Consider the following 25,569-nt stretch of genomic DNA (forward strand, 5'->3'; position numbering starts at 1 on the left):
AACAAGCTCGTTTGCTCTCATCTACATTATCCATAATAAAAATTAAGCCAGGATCTGAAGGACCCGAAAGTCTAACTGTACAACACACTACTTGGCCACTTACTCCATGTGTCTAGGGTTCCTTGCATGAGGACAAACCTTCTAACACTGGTGAGGACATTAGGATAATTGTGATGAGGACAGGCCATTTAGCCCAGCAAGCTCGTCCATTCTGTTCATCTGGATTGTTCAAAATAAGATCAAGTTGAGACCTGAAAGTTTATTCTACACTCAACTACTTGGTCATTTATTCCGTGGGTCTATGGTTCCTTACATGAAGTAAAACTTTCTAACATTGGTGAGAACATTAAAACAACTGTGACCAGAACAGATCACTCAGACCAGCAAGCTTGGTCATCCTATTCACTTACATTGTCCAAAAAAACATCATGTTGACATCTGAAGGTCCCTAAGGTCCTAATCCTAATCCATCTGCCTATGGTTTTTTGTATAGAGTAAAACCTTCTAACTCTGATGGGAATGTTAAAAAAAATTGTATGGTGGACAGGCCATTTAGCCCAACAAGCTTGTCCATCCTCTTCACCAAGATTGTCCAAAATAACAGAAAGTTAAGATCTGAAAGCCTGTAAAGTCAACTCTACACCACAGTATTTGGTCATTTATTCAATGTGCCTTTGCTTTTTTACGTGATGAAAAACTTTCTGGTGAGAACATTAGAACAACTGAGACCAGAACAGACCAGCAAGCTTGTTCATCCTATTCACCTACATTGTCCAAAATAACTTCAAGTCGATAGCTGAAGGTCCCCAAGGTGCTACGCTTCACCACAGTATTTGGTCATTTATTCCACGTTTCAATGGTTCTTTGTATGAAGAAAGACTTCTTAACATGAATAAGAACATCAGAACAATTGCGACCAGAACAGACCATTCAGCCCAACAAGCTTGTTTGTCCTCATCTACTTTACCCATAATAAAAATTAAGCTAAGATGCGGTGGGTTGGCACCCTGCCCAGGATTGGTTCCTGCCTTATGCCCTGTGTTGGCTGGGATTGGCTCCAGCAGACCCCCGTGACCCTGTATTTGGATTCAGCGGGTTAGAAGATGGATGGATGGATGGATGTGAAGGAACTGAAAGTCTAACTCTGCCACACACTACTTGGCCACTTATTCTGTGTGTCTGTGGTTCCTTGTATGAGGAAAAACCCTCTAGCACTGGTGAGGACATTAGAATAATTGTGATGAGGACAGGCCATTTAGTCCAGCAAGCTCGTCCATTATGTTCATCTAGATTGTCCAAAATAACATCAAGTCGAGACCTGAAAGTCTATTCTACACCCAGTACTTGGTCATTTATTCTGTATGTCTATGGTTCTTTACATGAAGTAAAACTTTCTAACATCGGTGAGAATGTTAGAACAACTGTGACGAGAACAGGGTGTTGAGCCCACCCTATTCACCTAGATTGTCCTCAATAACATCAAGTCAAGATCTGACTGATTTACTGGTGACAGTGAATATGTTAGGGCCATTTCAAAATTCCTTTTATCCCATTGCAGTGGCACAGCATTTATTGCTACTTCCTCACACCTCCAGGGATTCTCTGTAATGTTTGCACATTTTCCCACATCCACATGGTACTACGGATTTCTCCCACAGTAGTCAGGATTAAAAACCCTTTGTTTTATCTCACCAACATGTGGTGCTTCACTGCACCTTTGGTTTGGGGCTCTCTGGTGCCCTCTTGTGGTTATACTGGCCACACTAAACTGTATGCTTGTGTCTTGCTTTGCACTGGTGTCTCATTCTAGTTTGGTACTTACCGAGAGCTCATTGGTGCAAGAAAGAGCATTCTGCACAGGGATGTAGCCCAAGCTTGGATTTAAACCCCAGTCCATGGAAGTGTAAAAGCAGCAGCACAAACGACCTGCCGCTTGTAGTAAGAATCAGTCAGACGGCAATGGGAAACAAACAACAAAATGGAGATGTTCAAACTTTGCGTCTCGGTGGGTAGAAAGACATAGAGAACTCTTTTGGTCCCCACCATATTGAGATAATTGCAGAGACGTACGCTTCCCAGGGATTGTGACTCAGTGCTCTAGCATTAGGCTTGTCAAATTATTGTAAAAATATGTATTACAATTAATCTCGTAATTAAATTTTTGACTTTAATTACATATCTAATTGATAGACTAACTGTCATCAGCTTTGCCTGTTTTATTACTGACAATGTCATTGTCAGTTTTTATTTTTAAACTTCTTTCTGTCAATTATTTCAATAAAATTCTCAGGAAAAGGCAAGCTCAGTTTTTCCTTATAAATTTTGTGAAGCCGCAGCAATAAAGTGCAGTGGCAAACTTCGGGAATAAGGTGAAGCAGCTTTTCGCTTATAGTAATTTACTCCTGACACCAATTATTTCACGCTTATAAAATTGCTGACTGAAATGCCAAGTGTAATACACAGGTGCATATCAAACGTCCATCCATTTTCAAACCAGTGTCACGCCCTGCGCATCTGAGGGTCACATTCCTGGTCATAGCATTATGGGAATGACAGCTTTCCTGTTTATGATGAACACTGCTTTTCCAGCAATTAACTGTTAATGATGAGGAAGATGATGATTTATTAATCCCCGAGGGGATATTTCCTTTTCATGTGACCTTTGGGGTTCAGAGTGAGGGTCAGCCATTGTACAGCACAAGTGATATTTTAGCAAAAAAACACACATTTGGGACTGTTTTCCTCTAGGAAGCGCTAGCTCCCTGGTTGGAATAAGTTCTTTTGTTAGTGTGCCATTTTAAGTAACCCGAAACTATATAGATATAATTTTAAAAGGTGAATACTTGACAGAGTGGTGGCTCTGAGGCTAGGGATCTGCATTGGCATTCTGAAGTTTGCCGGTTCGAATCCCGTAAATGCCAAAAGGGACTCTGCTGTGTTGGTTCCTTGAGTAAGGCCCTTACCTGCAATTGCTGAGCACTTTGAGTAGTAAGAAAAGCGCTATATAAATGCAAAGAATTATTATTATTATGTCCCTCCTATAGTGATACAGCAGTAAGAAATCACATAAGAGAAAATAACTCAGACTTCTTTAATGACGATTTACGCGGCATAACAGATGAAAGGAAGCCAATGACGAGACAATTACTGAAGTGGGATCTCGATGTATACAGTCTGCCATTTTCGTCGCTGCACTGGAAGGATTTTCAGGATTGGATAATGTTATCTCCCATCTGGCCGTCAGCTTCAAAGGTATGCCGGGCAATGTTCCAAGAATTTATACTCTTTCTCCACGTGCAGGCCCTTACTTAGGTAAATCATGCCATTCCAAACAAGGCGAAGACAGGATTCAATTTCATACTGACACACAGAAATAGTACAATGCCCTGTCACAGACGACTGGGGTTCTGAGCCGGCAGGGATGCCTGAAAAGGACCGGAAGGTTGGAAGAATAGCTTCCGGGTCACGAGGGGGCAACTGCCCTGAGCAGAAGAGGACCACGGGAGAAGAACAAAGAGCTTCTGGCCTGTTGGGACCCGTGGCCACCGCCAGGGGGCGCCTCAAGCCTCATAGGACTCAGAAATAATTACTCCCGCCACACTTGGCAAGATGGCGGAGGAACCTGCCAGGGACGCCCGGAGTGTTTCTGGGGCAAAGGGCAGCACTTCCGCCACACCAGGAAGTGCTGCCGGAAGGACGTCATTAGACACCTGGAGCACATCCGGGCAGGAATAAACAATCAGGGAGCCAGAGTCAGTAGGACAAAGCTTCCAGGAGGAGACAGGCGGCCAAGGACTGAGAGAGAAAGGACTTTATTGGGGTGATTATTGCTTTGTGCATTGTGTGTTGGTGTTGGGACTGTGTCCATGTATTTATTGATGAATAATAAACGTGTGACATTTATAAAGATGTGGTTTCTGACTGGTGGTAGCTGTCCCTTTCTCATCTTCTAATGCTTGCCTAGTACTTCTAAATGATGAGCCCATGTGTGCTAAATCTGGCCTTGCGTTAGCTGGACATGTGAGAAGAAGCAGATTTTAAATATTTGCACAGAGCACAGTGACATTAAACTTATATTCTGATTACAGGCACGTTTTGACGATACGAACAAATATCGAAGACATGGATTACCCAACACGAGATACGTGAGAGAATTTAGTTTTTCTTTTCTCCATGGACGTTTTTCACATCGTTTACCATTGTCCACGATTAGTCACTGCCGGACGCCGTTGAATTAGAATATGCAGGATGTGCTTTCTTTATAAAACCGTGAGATTCGAAATTTATTACAAAATACAAACTAACTTTAAAAAAAATATCATTTTTGGGTGGCGTGTTCCTTTAACGGGTCGACAGTAAGGTACCGTAAATCAGAAAAAAAAAGCAGGAAATCTGTGAAGCTGGTCTGAGTGGTCTGTTCTGGTCACAGTTGTTCTAACGAATGTTAGAAAGTTTAACATCACGTAAAGAACCAAAGCTTCACCTACACCAAGAGCGCACAAAGACTCAGCATGTTACCGCCACAGTACAGTACTAGATACGGTACATGGATTACACATCGCTTAATTTGGTGTTATATTTACAGTGCCCACCATAATGTCTGGGACAAAGACACATTTTTGATTGGTTTGCCACTCTGCTCCACAATTTAAAGTTACAAATCACACAATTCAGACATAGTGATTAAAGTGCACATTGTAGACTTTCATTTAAAGAGATTTGCCCACATTTCGGCCACACAACACGCCCATTTCAGGGCACCATAATGTTTAGGGCACAGCAATGGCAGGTCTATTAAAGCCATTGTCATATTTAGGACTTTGTCGCATATCCCTCACGTGCAATGACTGCTTTAAGTCAGTGTCTGCCCTTTCCATAATGTTTGGGATGGTTGGTGTCCCAGGTGTTTGTGATTCCTTAGGTGGACTTCAAGACTTCATACGATATCTTGGCTTGCTTTTACCCTTTGGGGTCTGTAGTTGTGGTTGTTCAACGTGAGGACAAGAGCGGTGCCAGTGAAAGTCAAAGACGTCATTGTGAGGCTAAAAAGCAAGAATAAAACCATCAGTGACACCTTAGGATGACTGAAATAAACTGACTGGAATATCATGAAGAAGAAAGAACAGACTGGTGAGCTCAGTAATCACAAAGGGACTGGTAGGCCAAGGAAGACCTCCACTGCTGATGACAGAAGAATCCTCTCTATGGTCAAGAAAAAGCCCCAAACACCTGTCTGACAGACCATAAACAGTCTTCTGGGGGCCGATGTGTGTGTGTCAGAGACGACTATCAGCAGAAGACTTCTTGAACAGAAACACAGAAGATACACTGCAAGATGGAGGCCACAAGACAGGATGGCAAGATTACAGTTTGTGATAAAAGAGCCTGCAGAATTGTGGGAAAAGGTCTTGTGGATAGACGAGACAAAGATGAACCTCATCAGAGTGATCAAAAGCACTGCAGATAACTGTACTTTATAAATAACTAGCAAAATACCTGTGCTTCACGGCGGAGAAGTAGTGTGTTAAAGAAGTTATGAAAAAGAAAAGGAAACATTTTAAAAATAACATAACCTGATTGTCAATGTAATTGTTTTGTGAGTGTTATGAGTGTTGCTGTCATCAAGGATTTGATTATCATTATTTCTTTCAATCAGGTTCGTATTTGGAGGACGTGTTGTGTTGAAGTTACATTCCGTGTTTGTCAACCGTTGTAAATACGACAGGTTTCATTCATCAAAGTGTCAACTACCCAAATCGCTAAAGGCAAGGAGGCGCGTATTTTGAACGAAAAGGGAGAAAACAGCGAAGGAGCGGAAAAGTGAGAAGGAAAACTGTTTAAATAAAGAGCTGGGAAGGTGAATGGAAAGAAGCAGCCAGCGGTAAAGCAAGGAAGACTCCGTAATAAGGATGGTTGGGTGCACGTAGAAGGTGTAACAATAGGATTGTTAAGCCTTATGATAACGTTCCCGCACGGTAGGTTTAGAGAGACGCACCGGGAGAAGTATAGAATAGGGAACCCCGTGTGACTGTTCTGCTGTTCTCCTTCGACAGTTGTGTGGCTCTGCATATTTATATGCACCTCTCTAAACTTGCATCACTGGTTCCGCACACAATTCGGTCACGTATAAGGGGACTTTTAATCTCCCCGAAATTGAATGTGCTTGCTAACACTCTCAGATCTGTGACGTAGTTGTCTATATTTTCTCTCTTTACCTGATTTTTTGAAAAAAATCTGTACCTCTCTACAGTTTCGTTTATTTTCGGGTTGTAATGTTCATCAAATTTATGTATCATCAAGCTCATGATTAACTCATCAGGTCTTACGTCACCGCTCTCTCCAATAAGATAACGGAATAATCTGACCTTACTGTTTTCCTCTGCCTCCGGCATTGCAAGTTCTGTGAATAATCTGAACTCGTTCTTCCATGTTCTCCATGACTTCGCCAGGTCTTTAGCATCGAGGCTTAATGCCAGTGGCGGTCTCAGACCCTCCATTTTCCTTTCTTGCTAGCGTCTCCGTGTCCTGAACTTTTAACAGCAAACTGGCGTGACTTTTGGCGTAGTTCCGTCACCTACGCTGCCACCATGTTTCTCTCTCGAGATTATTAAAAGGCACAGTATCACGCTTCCAGTTTATGTCTGTTTATTTCACAGTATTTAAAGCCAGAACAAAGTCAGTTCACGTGAGCCGCTCGGAGTACATGCACCGAAGCTTCTCAGCTGTGCTTGTGCTATCTAGTGCGATCTATCTCGCGAATATCGCATTCGTCTTAGGCATGACAAACGCCAGCGGCAGCATAAGCACAGTCCTTCACCTGCGAATATTTAGCGGCAGCGTGTCTATTGGATTGCTGCTGACGGACGGCCTTATATGGGCAGGCACTCAGTTACGTGGGAGGCGTGACGATGAGAGACGCAACTCCGACTCACACAGCGGCCAAGCTGCAGGCTATAGCCATATATATGGACAAAAGTAGGTTCCAGTTATGACCGTTATGCGTAGAATTTCAAAGTGAAACCTGCCTAACTTTTGTAAGTAAGCTGTAAGGAATGAGCTGCCAAATTTCAGCCTTCTACCTACACGGGAAGTTGGAGAATTAGTGATGAGTCAGTGAGTCAGTCAGTAAGTCAGTCAGTGAGTGAGGGCTTTGCCTTTTATTAGTATAGATAATTGACTGTATGTTATTACTAAGGCTTGTGGTCAACAGTTCAATATTAGGTAGTGAGTTTTATAGGGGGGCCCAAAACATATTTGTAGATTTTCACATTTCTAGTTGTCCTGCACCCCTAACCCTTGTAAATCACAAGGGATGCCTGCTGTAATTGCCAAGGTAGGAAGGACAGGCATCCCAGCCAAGATGGAAGATGATTTCTTTCTCAGCCAGGAGACTATAACAGAAGGATGGTTTAAGTGGAGACTTAACCTGGCTGGAATGCTTAGTAATCTTCATCCCATTTTGGAGCAAAGAATAATTAATGGGCTGGATTAATGTGGATCATGAGAGCAGTTTATTAATCTCCCGCACAGCAGGTGGCAGTGTTCCTCTTGGCCAGTCCCAGTTAGGGCACCTGCAAGTTGGCATGGGAATTGAAGTATGGAAGCACAGCCCTGTCAGGGTACTTGTGTGCTGCCAGAGAAGGACCACCGTGGATGCCACAGAACCTGGGATTAATCTGGATAACCAATGCTGTGACACCAGAAGCGTTACTGGGAATGACTTACAAGAAGCCCTGCAGCTCAGTGAGTCAGAGTCAGGAGGCAGCTGGCGGAACAGTGTGGAAATATTGAGAGAGAGTTTACTTTATTTAAAGTTGTGCCCATTTTTAATTTGTTCATTCTTGGAAGGTATCTGGCGTTTGGGGCTTAGTGGCTCCCACAACTGGCTATACTGTATAGTTTCTTCTTTCACACATCTTGTTGTTATTGTTTACATCCTTCCTCGGGCGAACGTGGAGACAGCGGGTGACATCATCCATTCCGCTGTTGCTAAACTACAAACGCAGTACCCTGAGGCGCTTGTGCTAATCGCTGGAGACTTTAACCATGTAACGCTAGACAAAACATTACCTGCCTTCTCCCAGTATGTGGATTGTAACACTCGGGGAAACAGGACTATCGACCTACTGTATGCAAACGTTAAAGACGCATACAGCACCACCCCGCTGCCTGCGCTTGGGAAAGCAGATCAAAAACTGGTTCTGCCTCAGCCTCACTACAAACCAAGAGTGAGGGCGCTACCTACAACTACACGCTCATTCAGGAAGTGGTCCCCTGAGGCAGAGCAGGCTCTGAGAGACTGGAACTACAAACTGGGATATCCTGCAGGGGTCACATAGTGAGAACATTGAGGGGGCTGTTGACTGTACAACTGATTACATCAACTTCTGTATGGACATTGTAGCTCCAGTAAGAACAGTACGCTGCTATGCCAGCGTTTCTCAACCTTTAAGTATTTGTGACCCGAGTTTTCATAACAGTTTTAATCGCGTCCCCCCTAACATTTTTTTGAAATGTAGATGCATATTTTATTATACCTACTTAACTTTTATCGACATTTATCTAACTCTATATTTATTGTTCTAGTATCAGAATGTAGTTTAAGTTAATTTGTTTTGGTTTCAACAGGTGTTTTTTTCATATTTTTGATTCTTGTTTTCTTTTTTTCACATCTTTGTGTCCGCCTTTTTGTTACTTCGCGGCCCCCTAGGGGGGGCCGCCCCACAGGTTGAGAACCACTGTGCTATGCTAACAACGAGCCATGGATTACAAGTGACATCAAGGGCCTTTTGAACCAGAAGAAAACGGCTTTTAAAGGTGGTGATCAGCATGAGCTCAAGCACGTGCAGAAGAAACTCCCAGTCCAGCTCAGGACTGACAGACTGAGGAGATCGTTCCTCGCTAACACTATGCGACGCTTCAATTCCACCCAGGGGTAAACGTTAACATTATACAATGATATTGTCTGTTATACCTGCATTTTCTATCTATTATATAGTGCCTTTCCTATCTATGTATCTATCTATCTATCTATCTATCTGATCTGATAAATGATCCGATAACTGATCCTGATGACAAATCCGCGAGGGGGTGTCCGCCCTGGTTATGTTGGGGGCATCGGGTAAAGGGCTTGGAAGCCCAGCCCTGTAGGGACCTGTGGCCGTGCCTGGATATCCCTGGTGTGGCGGAAGTGCTGGGGGGAAGACGACAGGGGACACCTGGACGACTTCCGGGTGTGCAGCCGGCACTTCCGCCACAATGGGGCGTGGCTACGGAGGAATGCCGGGAAGCAGCTGGAGCCCAACCGGGTTCCTATTTAAGGGGCCGCCTCCCTCCAGTCATTGGCGGAAGTCGGGTGGAAGAGAGACGGAGCTGGAGAGAGGATTGGAGGCGGCCAGAGAGGCAATTTGACTGTGTGCCCTGGACATTGGGGGAACGGTGCTGGAGGCACTGGGAAGTGCACTAGTTGTAAATATATTGTTAATAAACGTCCGGGCCAGCGTTCACACAAGTTATTAAAAGGCCAGCAGGGTTGTGAGTATTAAAGAGGAGATCCTGTTAGTGCAATCTTCTGCCATGCCAATACGCTTCCATTGTGATCTATATCTTTGTTAATGTTTTATGAGATTTCCTGACTGGATTTATACACTGATGAAGGGTTTTAGAACTCAAGGAGCACAATTTGTAATCATCCTTGTATCATTACCAGTCACACACTTCAGGTGTTGTGCCCTACAACACCCCTTTCTATGCCTACAATTGTGCCCTCTGCAATTTACAATACTGTATGTCCATCTCTGTCTCTTCTCAAAACAAATTGTGAAGCAGCAACCTTCCTGCATTCTGTGCCACAGGGAGTTCAGTGGACTCCCCTCACATGCCCAACCCCTTCATTTGCATAATGCCACACCCACTTCCCTGCTCAAAGCACACTGGGAGCCTCAGATGCAGTAATCTGCATCAAATGTAAGCAGCAATTACTATATCACTGTGATTTATGCTTTAATTTGTTATGCAAACATATGGGAAAATGGAAATTTTTTTGCTATATTTCCACACACGTAAACATATTTTAGCTTGTACTGGGAATATGACACATCACATCAGAAACAGAACAAAGTCTTTTGGAATGTTAACATCCAGAGAGAAATTAGAAAACAACATGAAAGCTGCAAGGGTAGAAATTGCTAAAATGTCTCATTTCATTGGGATAGAGGGAGACCCCTCTGTCATTGATAAATTTAGATCTATCTCTAAAGTGCGTGAAAGACAACCCGGCGTACCAACCAGTGTGGACCCTACTCCCTTACCTGGCCAGGAAACTTTGTTAATGGAAGGTCAGAGAGGGAATAACAGCATCTCATTTCTGTGCAGGGACGTGGAGGTGGAAGGATGTTACAGCGGCTTTGGTGGGGCTGGCATTCTAATAACCATTGAGAAACACCCCTGATGGACTTCCTACTATGAGTGGAGCATCTCCCTTACCACCAGGTGGCAGCATCCTGTCTGGCAAGCCCCATTATGGATGACTGTAGGGCAGCATGGGAGTTGTGGTCCCATGGATCTGCCTTGTCAAGTTCTGTTGAGGCTGCCAGGAGAGGGCTGTCGGATAGTAATGTTAAAAGGACCACCGTAGTCCTGCCTGACCTGGAAGTGCTTCCTGGAGGCAACTGATTAAGACCTGCAAGTATTCCCCAGGAGCTCTCCACTCAGCTCAGGGAGTCGGAGTCGGGAGAGGAGCTGGACAACACAATCCCCTGGGAAGAGTGGAGGAAAAATGGAAGAAGCAAAGAGAGGGGCTCTTGGTATTATTGGGCTGTATTATGCTGTATTGTTGCTATATGGTTGTGAGACATGGACACTTTCCAGTGACCTGAGACGAAGACTGGACTCCTTCAGTACTGTGTCTCTCCAGAAAATCCTTGGGTACCACTGGTTTGACTTTGTGTTGCTCATAGAGTCCCAAATGAGGCACATTACCGGCATTGTGAGGGAGCATCAGTTACGGCACTATGGCCATGTGGCGCGTTTCCCCAAGAGTGTTGGGGACCCGAGTGGCTGGAACAGGCCAAATGGTCCATGTACTGTAACACCTAGCTGCAGCAGATAGAGGGTCATTTCCGGAGGGTGGGACTGGACTGTGTGTCTGCCTGGGGTATTGTCAACCAGGATCCTGAGTTGTTTCGTCGTGTGGTGGGTGCGGTAACGTGCTGTACCAGTGCATGCTCCCCAACTTGACTTGATTGTGCTGTGTGAGAGCTACAATGACACTGAAGGAAGGAAGCCTGTTAAAGGTACACGTGATTGTAAATAAAAGTACTGGATTTAAACGGCAGAGTCTATGTGTGCAGTTGTATCTGGGAATTGAGGTGCTGGAATGCCCCCTAGTGGCCACAACTTCCTTTACTTATTAAAAATCAGCAGTTCAATTATCACTTGAATACAAATTCTGTTCTTGCTAAGTTTTGGTCAGGGTTTCGACCAAACCATTGCCAACTGTGCTGGTTAAAGCAGAAAGTGACTTCTAGGGGAATGCTGACACAGGTCACATATCTGTTCTTTTACACCTTAGACAACTTGTGGACATCTTGGGCAGCATCTTAAATTGGTTTCAGTCTTATGTAACAGTAGACAGTTCTTTGTTAGTTGTGATGATTAGTTCAGGGATCCATGGTATTGTACGAGGGGGAGTGTGACTGTCCGGGTTGGCTTTGGCAGCTCTGACACTACTTGCACTCGGAATCATCGACAACGTGACCGGATGAGCCGTGCAGTGAAGACACTTACTGTAACAGTGCAGAAGTGTATAATTCTCCATTCTTTCTAATTAAAAAAAATACATAAATAATTCCAATAAAGACAGGTGTTCTCATGGAGGAAGTGTTTGTGAGGGTTTATGGGCTGACATTGTCAAAGATAAAGTCACAGAGCCATACAAGATGGGGAAGAAGCCTTTATTAACACTCATGGAGTCATGCAGTCCTATGAAGGAAGTGACTAAATAAAAGCTATTGATTAAATTTCTTAAATATACCGTTACTTACTGGAGTGCATAATTATTGAAGAGTTATTGTAAGTTACTGATAAACGGGACCATGGAGTCAGGATGTTTTTTGTTATTTTTTTGTTACTGTCAGTGCCAGCTCTTATCAATTCTAACTTTGTACATGCCAGCACAGCTGGGAACTGGGCAACACTGGGTCACAGATCACAAGGATTTCATTAAAATGCTTACTAAGAGTAAATGCTAACAGTAAAAACCACAACTGTACAGCACTAATCTCCAGATATGAAAATCTCATTTTCTGAGAGTGCATGCCCCCTTGCCAAATACAAACAACAATGGTTTACTAAGGACAAAGGGACGCTGGGACCTTTTAGTGTTCCTTCATAAGAATGATTATGTCATTTGTCCATCTATTCAACATGTCGTCTCAGCTCAGCTCATCAATGGCCAACTATGTTTCAATGACCAAGTTTCAACTATCTCTCATTCTTGTAGAATCGTTCTGTATAACATCTGACAGAGTGGGCAGCACAACTCCTGGTCCAGACTTTCCTCTTCTCATCTCTCTGCTGGCGGGAGTGCTGACATGTGTCACCAAGCTGCTGCAGATGATTCAAAATGCAATGGCACATCTGATGTTCAACTAGCCAAGGTGGATGCATTTCCACTCCTCATTTCACATCTCTACATTGGCTCCTTATAGTAGTACGCAGTTAAGTTCAAATCCTTGATGCTTGCCTACAGAGTAGTCAAAGGGTCTGCACCTACTGTATATATATGGAGACACCTGTGAGGTCCTGTACCGTCTGGTGATGCCACCTCTGCATGGCATTAAATCTCAGTCAAGGCTCTTTTCACGTGTAGTTCCTAGTGCAGTGTTTTCCCACCTATGGACCACAACTGACTCTGGACAAAACCCTACTCTCTCCTTACTGTTCTGAGGATCCCGCTCAACTCACAGTTGCAGCATTGCCTATGGATTGTGACCGATTTTGGATAACCTCTCCAACTCCCACTCTAACAATCAAGCTTGATGATAGTGCTTGATTCATGTAACGTTCTGACTCTTCGGTTGTCTGTGGGATTCACATAGGGACCTCTCTGATAGGTTGCACTGAATCAGCAGAGGGGAACTCCACTGATGGGTTGCAAAAACATTGGCATGTGAAAAATTGATTCATGACACCACACATGTTGGGAAACACTGTTCAAGCTGGGGGAACAAGCTGCCCATCTTCATTCAAACTTTGGACTCCGTGGCAGTGTTTAAGAAGCGTTTGAAGAAGCTCCTGTTCTGTGAATATCTGTCTAGTTGACAGTTGATATCAATGACTTTTATTGGTTCTTCTAACTAAGGAAAGGCTAACTGGTCTCATACCACCAAAGTGTGACATGAAATCTCAATCCAGACTCTTTTTGTGTGTAGCTCCTAGCTCAGTGTTTCCCAACTTGTGGGCCATGGTCGACCCCAGATGAAACCCCGCCCTCCCTTCACCAATCTGATGATCACGCTCGATTCACTGTGGCAGCATCACTGAAGATTTGCGGCCGATCATGTATGACCGTCCAGGATGATCGACTTCAGTTGTCACATACGTGCGCATGGCAGACAGCTAGAAGGACCAAAAGAATGTAATTCCACACCAGGCCAGCAGACCTGATGGCATGATGGCATCACTTCCGATTCCCGTCCTACTGACTTCACTTCTGCTCACCTGCCTTCAAAGCCAGACAACTTCCCTCTGTCAATTCAGTTCTGTTTTGGACTCGATCTGTACACTACTGTACTACCAATCTTCACTTTTTGCAACCTTATTCAAGTATACGGGTGGCTGTCCCAAACCATTTTCAGCCGTTTCATTTTACACAGTTCACCAAGGAGCTAAAGCATTGACAATCTCACATGATGCATGTAACACTCTGCTGCTTTGGTGAACCTACAGGACCAACACAGATGATCGTACTAAATTCACAGAGGGGGTTAGGGGTAGGGTTAGGGGTAGGAAAAACACTGACATGTGAAAATTTTGGGTAGTGACACCATAAAAGTTGGGAAACACTGTACTAGCTGGTGGAACGAGTTGCCCACCTTCATTCAAACTTTTGACTTCGAGACTGTGTTTAGGAAGCGTTTGAAAACTCTGTTGTTCTGTAAATATCTGTCTAGCTGATGACTTTTGATAGGTTCTTGTAACTAAGGAAAGACTAACTGGTCTCATGCCACCAACGTGTGACATGAAATCCAATCCAGGCTCTTTCCTTGTGTAGCTCCTACCTCAAAGTTTCTCAACCTTTGGCTGTCCCAGGACAAAACCCTGCCATTCTCTCACCAATCTGATGATCGCACTCAATTCAGAACAGCAGCATCGCCGATGGATTGCTGCTAATTCTGGAAAACCTTCCAATTCCCACTCTGCTCAATTCACTAAGGAGGAAAAGCATTGATGATCTTGCTTGATTCATGTAGCGCTCTGCCATTTTGGTGATCACGTGGGAGAGGCTCAGACGATCACACATTATTCGTAGAGGGAGACCTCCCCTCCCCAGTGGGTCCTGCTAAATCAAAGGAGGGAACTCCGCCTGCTCTGAGGATCGTTACAATGGCAGCATTGCTGATGGATCGTGACTGATCCTGGACAACCTCCCCAACTCCCATTTTGACAATCAAGCTTGACGATTGCGCTTGATTCATTAAACGCTCTGACACTTTGCTTGCCTGTAGTATTCACAGAGAGAGACCACCTGCTATGGTGGGTCACTCTAAATTAGCGGAGGAGGACTCCCCTGATGGGTTACAAAAACACTGGCATGTGAAAAACTTGGTCATGACACCATAAAACTTGGGAAACACTGTCTTATCTGGTGGAACAAGCTGCCCACCTTTATTCAAACGTCTGACTCCCTCGCTTTGTTTGAAGACTCTCTTGTTCGGTCTAGTTGATAATAACTTTGATACGTTCTTGTAACTAAGGAAAGATTAACTGGTCTCATGCCACCAACATGTGACATGAAAACTCAATCCAGACTCTTTATTCATGTAGCTTTTAGCTGCCCACTCTCATTCAAACTTCTAACTCCGTCACTGTGTTTTAGAAGTGCTGGAAGTCTCTCTTGTTTGGTGAATTTCAATTTAATTGATTATGGATTTGTTAGGTTTTTGTAACTAAGGATGGATCATTAGCTTGCATTTTGTTCTGAGCTTTTCAACATTTTGTACCATCATATTTGTCAGGAGTGATCTGTGACAGACAGGTACCAGCAAGAGTGAAAGGGAAGGTCTACAGGACGGTAGTAAGACCAGCTTTGTTATATGGGCTGGAGACGGTGACACTGACCAGAAAGCAGGAGACAGAGCTGGAGGTGGCAGAGTTAACAATGTTAAAATTTACATTGGGTGTGATGAGGATGGACAGGATTAGAAATGAGGACATTAGAGGGTCAGCTCAGGTTGGATGATTGGGAGACAAAATCAGAGAGCGAAGATTGTGTTGGGTTGGACATAAGAAGGGTATATTGGGAGAAGGGTGCTAGGAATAGAGCTGCCAGGCAAGAGGAAAAGAGGAAGGCCTAAGAGAAGGTTTATGGATGAGGTGAGAGAGGACAAGCAGGTGATGGGTGTGACAGAACAAGATGACGAGGACAGGAAGATATGGAAAATGATGATCCAATGTGGTGACCCCTAACAGGAGCAGCCAAAAGAGAAGAAGAAGAAGAAGAAGAAGAAGAAATGTGTGACTAAACAGTCTGCCAAACTGATGTTTACTCAATTATGCTGACCTCTTTTGTAAGTCACACTGAATTTTATGTTTGCTAAGCAAATAAATGTGAAAAAAACAAAAAAAAAAATCACCAGACGTGTGAATGTACTGAACCAGTATAAGGCGTTTCCCAGGTAATGGCTTTAAGTTGGCAGAAGCAACATTCCATATAATGTGCACGATGGCATGTTTAGGTTCATCTTCACACATACAGTAGTATGTAAGGTTACCAGACATCCTGTATTTCTCAGGACAGCCACACATTTCTTGCCAATTGCTGGCGTCTCAATTTATTTTTCAATTGTTTCACCTTTGTCTTGTCACATTTGTTCCAACACAGTCCCCTCAGACTGATGTTTACTCAATTTTGTTGACCTCTTTTGTAAGTCGCTTTTTTTACAAAAGCGTCTGCTAAGCAAATACACGCAAATATAAAGGTAAATGAAAGAGGCTCTGTGCCCCAGTCTTAGGTATCAGATCACAGAGTGCAGCAAGATTCAGCTTTTAATTAAAGTTAAAATCCCTTCCCAAAAAAATAAATGCAAAACCAAATCTGCAAAAACATTTGCTTCAATGTGTAAAAAATAATGATAAAAAAAATATCAGAGAATTGTGTAAAACACGTGACAGGGCATCTGTCGCACATTAACTTCAGTTCAGTTTATTCCTATCTAGAACTCTTTACTAGCAAAGGGCTCAAAGTGTGGATAAATAAAGACCTGTGTGTGCGTGTGTGTATGGAGCAGTCTGCTCTAGTCACACTCAACCACAGCCACTAGATGGCGCATATATGCACTTTGAAATTTTTTCAGCGCTTTCATGCATCACAGTTCTTGCTATGAAAGATGTGTGTGTGTGTGTGTGTGTGGAGCAGTCCACTCTGTTCATACTTAACCAAGGCCATGGAACTTTCAATTCCACAGAAGATTTAGAAGCTTATACCAGTGTGACTTGAACTTGGTGTGATGACATATGCATGCACTTCAGTTCTCACTACGAAAGCCCTGTGTGTGTGTGTGTGGAGCAATCCACTCTGTTCATACTTAACCACAGCCATGGGACTTGCTGTGAATTCTGCAGGAGATGAAGAAGCTTATACAAGTGTGACTTACCCTTGGTGAGATGGAGCGTGAATGCACGTTGATATTTCTTTGGCGCTTGGATGCACCTTACTTCTCATTCATCCCAAGCAGACATACTCAGCTGTGTGGTCCATGCATGTTGTACGTTCACACCACAAGATATCATACTTTTGCCTGAGACTGTTTCCAGGCTGTCTCACTCGATTTGTGCCACACCAGCACTCGACTACACATCCGTTTTGGACTAGATATGACTGTCCTGGCACATTTAGCTGGTACCTCTGCAAATTCACCAATATAGTAAAGCTACTAGGGAGTCTTCGGGTTGCTTTTTGTCCTTAAGACCACATGCAGCTAATGTATAATATATGCACGATTAAACTGACATGTTGTATTGTCTTGTAAGGTCTTACGGTGACTTAATTTTCCCTTTATACTTTTTATTGTGTAGACATTAATAAAATACCTTAAATTCCATACACTTGGTACTCTCTGGTCAGGTACTTTAGCACTTCCTCCCCACTTCCTGTCTATATCTGTAATCTCAGGGCATTAGACAGAGTAAAGAAACGGGCAGGAGTTATGTTACACATTTAATTATGTATTATTGACAAAATGCCTAAAAATATTAAGGAAGCAGAATGGTATGTGAATATTGGCAAACCACACCATTACATTATAAGTAGCAGTGCATCTTGTGTCCACAGGCGGCTCTCAGCTTATCTTCAGTCCAACTTGCTTTGCTACCATATGGCCTTTGACTGGAGTATTAACACAGGCCACATCAAGATAGAGTTGTCCTTATCATGGTCATCTCCTTATGGCCAGATGATGACAGTGACAGAGGTAAAGGCAAGGTGACCAACCTTATACCATTCTTACCGCATAACACAAACTAATGGGGCATCATAGTACAGAATGGCCTCTGATTCAAAAACAGCCTTTCCTTCCAGTAATGTAAGTTCAATTAACATCATTCAGTCTCATTTTTCATTGGTGACATTAAAAGGCAACATGAGAACAACAAGAGGATTGGAGAGGCAGTGGCTCTCTGAGGGGACTGTGCCATTCCTTGTTGGTGAAGAGGGGGCCAAAACTCTCGGTATAACAGTCAATCTACACCCCTGTCCTCACCAAAGGACATGAGATGTGAGCAGTGATCGAAAGAACGAGATCACGAGTGTAAACGACAGAAATGACTTCACAGGGTTGACATTCTCTGACAAGGTGAGAAGCTGAGTGATTTGGGAGAACTTCAGAGTAATGTCACTGCACCTCCAGATTGAGAGCAGCCAGCATGTTGTAATGGAACCCCCAGGTGGCTCACCTTAGAGCTGCTCCAGGCACATCCCACTGGCCAGAGACATTGTGGCAGACACAGGATATGCTGGAGGGTTTATATCACTTGGATGAAATGGGCTAAGTCTGGGAATTCTCCATTGTCATGAATGTGTGCATAGGGATGACCTGGATGCCTCTGATAAGTCTACAAATACCAACCCAGTTTGAGAGAAGACATTGTTGTTAGCAGTATCTCCTGTTTTCTCTACAGCTCTGGTCAGTTCAGCAGGAAAGAAGGATATGTCAGCAGGGCTTGGGCATTTAAAGGCTGATAACTGAGCCAAGGAGGTCATCTTTTGACTACCTGAGCAGGAAAAGAGTTCTCAGAAGTCAAGAGTTGTTGTAAAAACAAATATTTGCATTGACCCTACAGCATGCATAAGTTTCTTTAGAAAATTACCCATTAAATGGAGTTTTGCAGGCTTGGTTCCCCAGTCTTTTTCTGTTTTCCAACAAGTTTATCACATTGGCGTAGTCGGCAGGATATTGAAAAGAAGACAATGGTAGACCTGGGGGACCTTGAAGCACATGTACCAGAGTTACAGATACAGTTTGTGGGGATTAGGGCAGGCCATGCAGACCACACACAAGGCCTTTCTCAACTACTGATGCCCCTCCAGCCTTGCGATGATACAGAGACCTACCTACTAATATTAAAGCAATGGTGGATGCATGACGAGTGAGCCAAAATATCGGACCCCTTTTTAAAACATTTATATTACATTTATTTATTTGGCTGACGCCTTTATCCAAAGTGGCTTATGTCATTTGAAATACAATTGGGTGCAAGTGGAGCACAGGTGGATGAGGTGACTCGCTCAGGATCACACAGTGGGTGTCAGTGGTAGAATTTAAACCCACAACCTCAGGGTTTGAAGTCCAAAGCTGTTAGCGGTAATGCCCCCTCTCATCCCAGGATGGTATTTGTAGACTTACTCGCACCATCTGGGTGATCCCCAAGCATGCATGTGTGACACCAGGAAGAGCAGGAATCTGTAGTTGTGGACAGTAAAGTACTGGGCTGACCTACTTGGCCTGCTGCCTACTATGACCCTCACCAGCAAAAATAACGGTTAAGAAAATGAGATGAGATGTTCATTGCTACAAATTTAAGATTTGAAAATAGCAAGCATACTTTCAAAAGGTGATGCCTGTTGTCATTCCTGACAACCACTTTGAAAAGGTTGTGTTGAGTCCTGCATTACCAGCATGTCTGTCCATTCCTTCAAGTGAACTTTGGCAGACATTAAGTGCGGATGCTCACACCGATGTGGACTGACAACTCAAACCATTCGAAGGTCATTACAGATACCTTTAGATATGCATTCATGAACCACTCTAAGCACAGCGAAAATTATTCTCTAAATAAAATCTATTATTTTATTATCACTCCTCAAGCATAAACACTTTTCATTAAAGGCGGTTTAATTTCCTTACCGATAAGTCACAGATGTCCGAATCTCCTTGCCGTCCTGCCAACATTTCATGACACGACCAGACTGCTTAGGACCTCTTCAGGGTGAGAAATACTGCAAAAGATAAAAGAGGAAAATCAAAAAAAATGTACTCTCACTAGGGAGTGGAATAACGATGACGGCTGCAGCTTCTCAGCACCAAATATACGAGTTTGAGTCCAAGTCCTGTGTACAAAGGCCAGCATGCAGCCCATTCCCAGTGAAAGTTCAATGTTGTCATACGTGTGGGCTTGGGAGACAACGTAAAGGTCTATCTAAGGCCGGGTTTATACTTAACGTGATGCGATGCGTTCTTCAGTGGACGCCACTGCTATGCCAGCATTTTACTGTTTATACATGCGTGCGTACTTTACGTAAATCTGGAGGAATCCACCAGGTGGCAGTGCGAGATATCATCACAGTGAGAACAGGTTTGGCTTTGCTGTGTTGTGAATTGCCTGAAACATTCATTAAATTCTGAGAACACCTTCCACAATCAATCAATCAATCAATCAACATTTATTTATATAGCACATATTAATACAAAAAAAATGTAGCTCAAAGTGCTTTACAAAATGAATAGAAAAATAGAAGACACGATAAAAAATAAACATAAGTCAACATTAATTAACATAGAATAAGAGTAAGGTCCGATGGCCAGGGTGGACAGAAAAAACAAAAAAAAAACTCCAAAGGCTGGAGAAAAAAATGAAATCTGTAGTGGTTCCAGACCAAGAGACCTTATATCTCTTAAAAGGATGTTTAATGAGTACATCCATCAGTCCAGGGATGCATCCATTCAAGGCAGCATTGGGCACGAGACAGAAACAATCCTTGGACGGGGCATCAGCTCATCGCAAGGTGAATGCAAGCACACACATACACACTGGCGTCATGCCTATCTTTGGAAGGAAACTGTGGAAACCCAGCAGGAAAATATGCAAACTCCAGGCAGGGCACACCAGGGACGTGACTCCATACTGTGAGACAGGAGCGCTACCACTCAGCCACCATGTGTAATTATTAACAATATTCATTATTCATAAATGAAGTTAGTGAATTATCTGCTGCGGTGGGCTGGCGCCCTGCCCGGGGTTTGTTTCCTGCCTTCTGCCCTGTGTTGGCTGGGATTGGCTCCAGCAGACCCCCGTGACCCTGTAGTTAGGATATAGCGGGTTAGATAATGGTTGGATGGATAGTGATTTATTTATTTAAAATGTAACATACATACTTTAATGCATTTCATCATGAAGGTGATTATCAAGTATAAATGTAACGATTCTAAACGTGCAGAGAGCTGGAATATTATAAATGTAATGTGCTCTGTGTTGCGATTGCTGCTATCAGTTCAGGAGGAAGCCCCAGAAGCACACAGCGTTTAACAAGTGGGTCGGTTTTAAAATGATGTTTATGACGGTCTACTTTAATGATGAAGTAAACTAGTGGACATTTTGGGATTTAACCCGAAATTTCCACTTAAATCATAAAATAGACCTTAATTTTTTTTATCGTTGGCTCAAATACACCGCTGTACATTCTGATGCTGTTGTGATGGTGCAAGAAAAAAAAAAGATGGTATGTGAGACTTTTAAAATGTATCGAGCCATTACGTAGGGGAATACGTGAAGCTTGAATGTAAAAGCACCACGAATGGATTTGTATGTCTGCATTTTGCTTCACCAAATCGAACCATTCATCAAATATTAAACAACAAAGCGGCTTTCCGTCACATGTTGATAGTAAGCATAGACTCTGACGTCACATTCTGACTTGACCACACTGCAACTCGCACACACGTCACGTTAATTTCTCAGGACGTTCTCAGAGGAGGTGTAAAATGAATGCTGGGAATGCATGGCAGCCATGAGGCTTCTCCTCCTTTCTTCCCTACAGATCAGAAAACCACCAGCCCCAGTGATGTCACAGTTTCCTGGCCCCGCCCCTTCCTGGTCTGCCATTTTGAATCACTCTATTGTTTGACTCCAGTCTAAAAAGACCAAATTTGATATCTTTTGTTATTGTTTTTTTCCTTTCAGGGTGCCCCAAAACTTCCCATTTTACAACATATAAATATTTAATAATGCATGCATTAATGAAATTGAATTTAAGGTGCTAAAGCTAAAGTGAAGTGAAAGAGGAAAAGGAAGTGCCCGGCGTGAACGGACGGTGTTTCAAATTGCTTCTCATGTGTAGCGGATTGAGAAACTCTTCAGAGTCCTTCACTTTCTGCACGCTTTATTGTGGCGTAATTTTAATTTTCAGTGGATTCACTCTGCCCATCAATCTATACTCAATAACCCATAATGACAAAGAGAAAACATGATTTCAGAGCGCCCTGCGGTGGGCTGGTGCCCTGCCCGGGGTTTGTTCCTGCCTTGCGCCCTGTACTGACTGGGATTGGTTCCAGCAGACCCCCGTGACCCTGTGTATAGTCCATGTACTCGTATATAGCGGGATGGAAAATGACTGGCTGATTGATTTCAGAAAGGTATGCAAATATATTAAAGATCAAAAACTGAAATCTCTCATTTATAGAAGTGCTATGGCACTCTAAATTGTAGTCAGGATTTCTCTGTGGGTACCCACGGGATACCCACTGGAACCACTGTTCCCATATAACCCTGTGGGTGTCCCAGTAAGAGGAATTCTGCCACCAAAGCATACTGGGATCATTTGTGTTCCCGGGATTATCTGTTATGATGCTTTCTCGTCCAGAATGGGAAGATGCATCCAGCCCGGACGGGATGCCAGTCGCCCAATCTATCGGTGTTAAAGTTTTCATCTTATCACTCCCTTGCATCCGCACTCTCCTGACCCACGTCCATTATCATCAGCAGTGTCCCCACCCAGCTGTGCTGCTTGTTCTTCTTTTCCGTCATCTCTTGTCCATTCACTTGTAACTTTGCTTTTTTTTCTCCGTGTTATTTATTGTAGATGTCAGCTTCTCCCTCAACTTGCGATTTGATGTGCGCACCCCGAGCTGCCATCCATCTCGTTTCCAGGCACCACGCTGGCCCAACACGTTCATTTCTGTGTCGTTTCTGAACACAAGATCGAGCGATTGTCACTCAGTTTCATTCCTTGCATTCAGTAGGTTTAATTATCAATTTTCCACTTGATATATTTCCATTTTTATCAAGAATTCATTATTTAATATTCTTTAACAATACTTTCAGTGTCACAAAGATCATTTACCGTATATATATATATATATATATATTTTTTTTACATATCCACCCTTCCTATCTGATATTTTCTAACATTTACTTCACAGTAACACCGTTCACTGAACATGGCAGTGCAGTTCTGGATCGAATGTCACGTCTGCGCAGAGGTTGCATGTTTTCCCCATGTTTGTGTGACTTGTTTGTCTGTATGTGTGTTATAGACGTGGACATCTGCTTGACTGGCGAGTGTAAATTGTCCTCACATGTGCGTGTGTGACTCTGCTCTGTGATGGAGCTGGTACATATCTTGTGCCCATTGCTGCCAGCCAAGAAAGTATGGCACCAGTATAGGGCCCGGGTAGGCGTATACCTGCACATTTTACTCATTGACACACTTTGTTTCGCAACTTAGCTTTGTTAATTACTCTGTTTTTCTTTTTTTGCAAATGAAAATCGGCCTAAAGTGCATACGTGCAATTTAAAATACGGTACATCTCCCTTCATTAAAATGCTATGTTTTCAATCTAAGACAGGTAATTGATGATTTTTGACAGCACAGGCCATATGAATACCTTCACTGTTCCTCCTACGTCTTTCCTTACAATCCTTGTGTGTCTGAACCTCTCTTGCCTGGGGCTTCTGTCTTGATCACATTCTCATGAAGCCCGCTTCTCAGACCCTGCCATTTCTCATCACTTTGTGACTACCACCAACGGTAGACAGGCCACCATTACCTGCTGAGAAAACACCATTCACCTTCTTCTGAATATATTTCCAATCTTTGAAGGCGACTTGTGTTGTAACATTTAAGGACCCAAAGTTGTGTTCCTCCTATAATTTTCCTTGGTATACTAAAGTCTCCCAATCTCTCTTGCCCGCTGTTTCCTCTCTCCATTACATTCCTGTAAAGCCTGCTTCTCAGACTCATCAATTCATAGAATGATGTTTGCCTTCTGTCCACGTTTTGACTACCATCAATGGCCCCCAATTACCCAATGTGAAAACATCATTCATGTTCTTCCAAATACGTCCCGTCTTAATCTTCTTTTGTTTAAACTGCAAAGGCTCAGCTCTTTTAATTTTTCCTCATAACTCATCCCCTATAGTCCTCTAATCAGCCTAGTCGCTCTTCTCTGGACCTTTTTCTTGTGCTGTTATGTCCTTTTTGTAGCCTGGAGACCAAAACTGCACCCAGTACTCCAGATAAGGCCTCACCAGTGTGTTATAAAGCTTCTGCAGAGCCTCCTGTGACTTGTACTCCACACATCAAGGCGCTATATAACCTGACATTCTGTTAGCCTTCTTAATGGCCAGTGTGTTATAAAGCTTGAGCAGAACCTTCTTGGACTTGTGCCCCACAACTTAAAGTTACGTAATGTGACATCAGCTTTAGAATATTAGAACAAGCTAAATGAGAACAATAACAAAGCTTGCCAGTCCTATCCACCTAATTTCTCCAGAATAACCTCAAGTTGAGTTCTGATAGTCTCTACTGTCTACCGTGGTACTCGATCACTTATTGCATGTGATTATAGGTTCTCTGTGTAAAGAAAAACTTTGTGTGAAATTTACAAAACAAGTTCCCAACTGTGTTCCCGTGTTCTTGATGAACTCATTTTAAAGTCACCGTTTCAATCCATTGTACTAATTCCCTTCATAATTTTAAACTTTTTAACCAGGTCTCCTCTTCATCTTATTTTGCTTAAACTGACTTCAACTCTTTAATCTTTTCTCTTAACTCATCCCCTGTAGCCCTGAATCAGCCTAGTCGCTCTTCTCTGGACATTCTCTAGTGCTGTTATGTCCTTTTTGTAGCCTGGAGACCCAAACTGCACACAGGACTCCAGATGAGGCCTCACCAGTGTGTTATAAAGCTTGAGCAGAACCTCCTGTGACTTCATACATCAAGACGCTATATAACCTGACATTCTGTTAGCCTTCTTAATGGCTTCTGAACATTTTTCGGGAAGTTAATAGTGTTGAGTCCACTATGTCTCCTAAATTTTTATCATAAGGCATACTCTCGATTTTCCGACCGCCCATTGTGTATTCAAACCTAACATTTTTACTTCCTATGTGTAATACTTTACATTTACTGACATTAAATTTCATCGTCCAGAAATCTACCAAAGCCTGTCTGCTATCCACGTCCATCTGTGATGATTCCACAGATTTCGAGATTATCTGCCAATTCACATAGCCTGGTGTCATTTAAAAATGTAACCAGCTTGTTCTTTATATTCCTATTTAAATCATTTATATCTATTAAAAGTAGCAGTGACCCTAGCACTGCTCCCTGCTGGTCACCACTCTTAAAATCAGCAAAATTCTGATGAGGTTCCTCACACCAACATCCTCTGCTTCCTGTGTCTGAGCCAATTCTTAAATTCACCCATCTTAAAACATCACCCTGAACTCCCACTTCTTTTAACGTGATGCCCACCCTCTCATGTGGCACCTTATCAAATGCTTTCTGAAAGTCCAGATAAATGATGTAATCTGCTCCACTTTGGTCGTATCCTTTTGTTGCCTCCTCATAGAATTCCAGCATGTTAGTAAAACATGACCTCCCTCTTCTGACCCCACGCTGACTGCTCAGTAAAACTCCTGTCCTTGCCAGGTGTTGCTCAATCTTATCCTTAATAAATCCTTCCATTACTTTTCCTGTGATTCATGTTAAGCTTACTGGCTTGTAGTTGCTTGGATCTGCCCGGTCATTATTTTTATACAACGGCGTAACATTTTTCATTTTCCAGTCTT

The 25,569-nt window shown here is 43.1% G+C and overlaps 1 protein-coding gene across 4 annotated transcripts in view; it reads right to left on the minus strand.

The window, feature by feature from the left end:
- Window positions 1-25,569, minus strand: part of lrrc4ca (leucine rich repeat containing 4C, genome duplicate a) — a 2,071,324-nt gene that overhangs the window by 144,064 nt on the left and 1,901,691 nt on the right. For all 4 annotated transcript variants that reach the window (XM_039744122.1, XM_039744130.1, XM_039744113.1 and 1 more), the window contains one exon: window positions 19,626-19,717. The gene's annotated coding sequence lies outside the window, so the exon portion shown is untranslated. The remainder of the gene's footprint in view (window positions 1-19,625; window positions 19,718-25,569) is intronic.

This window comes from Polypterus senegalus, chromosome 1, assembly GCF_016835505.1.
Source record: "Polypterus senegalus isolate Bchr_013 chromosome 1, ASM1683550v1, whole genome shotgun sequence".
NCBI classification, from domain to species: Eukaryota; Metazoa; Chordata; class Cladistia; order Polypteriformes; family Polypteridae; genus Polypterus; species Polypterus senegalus.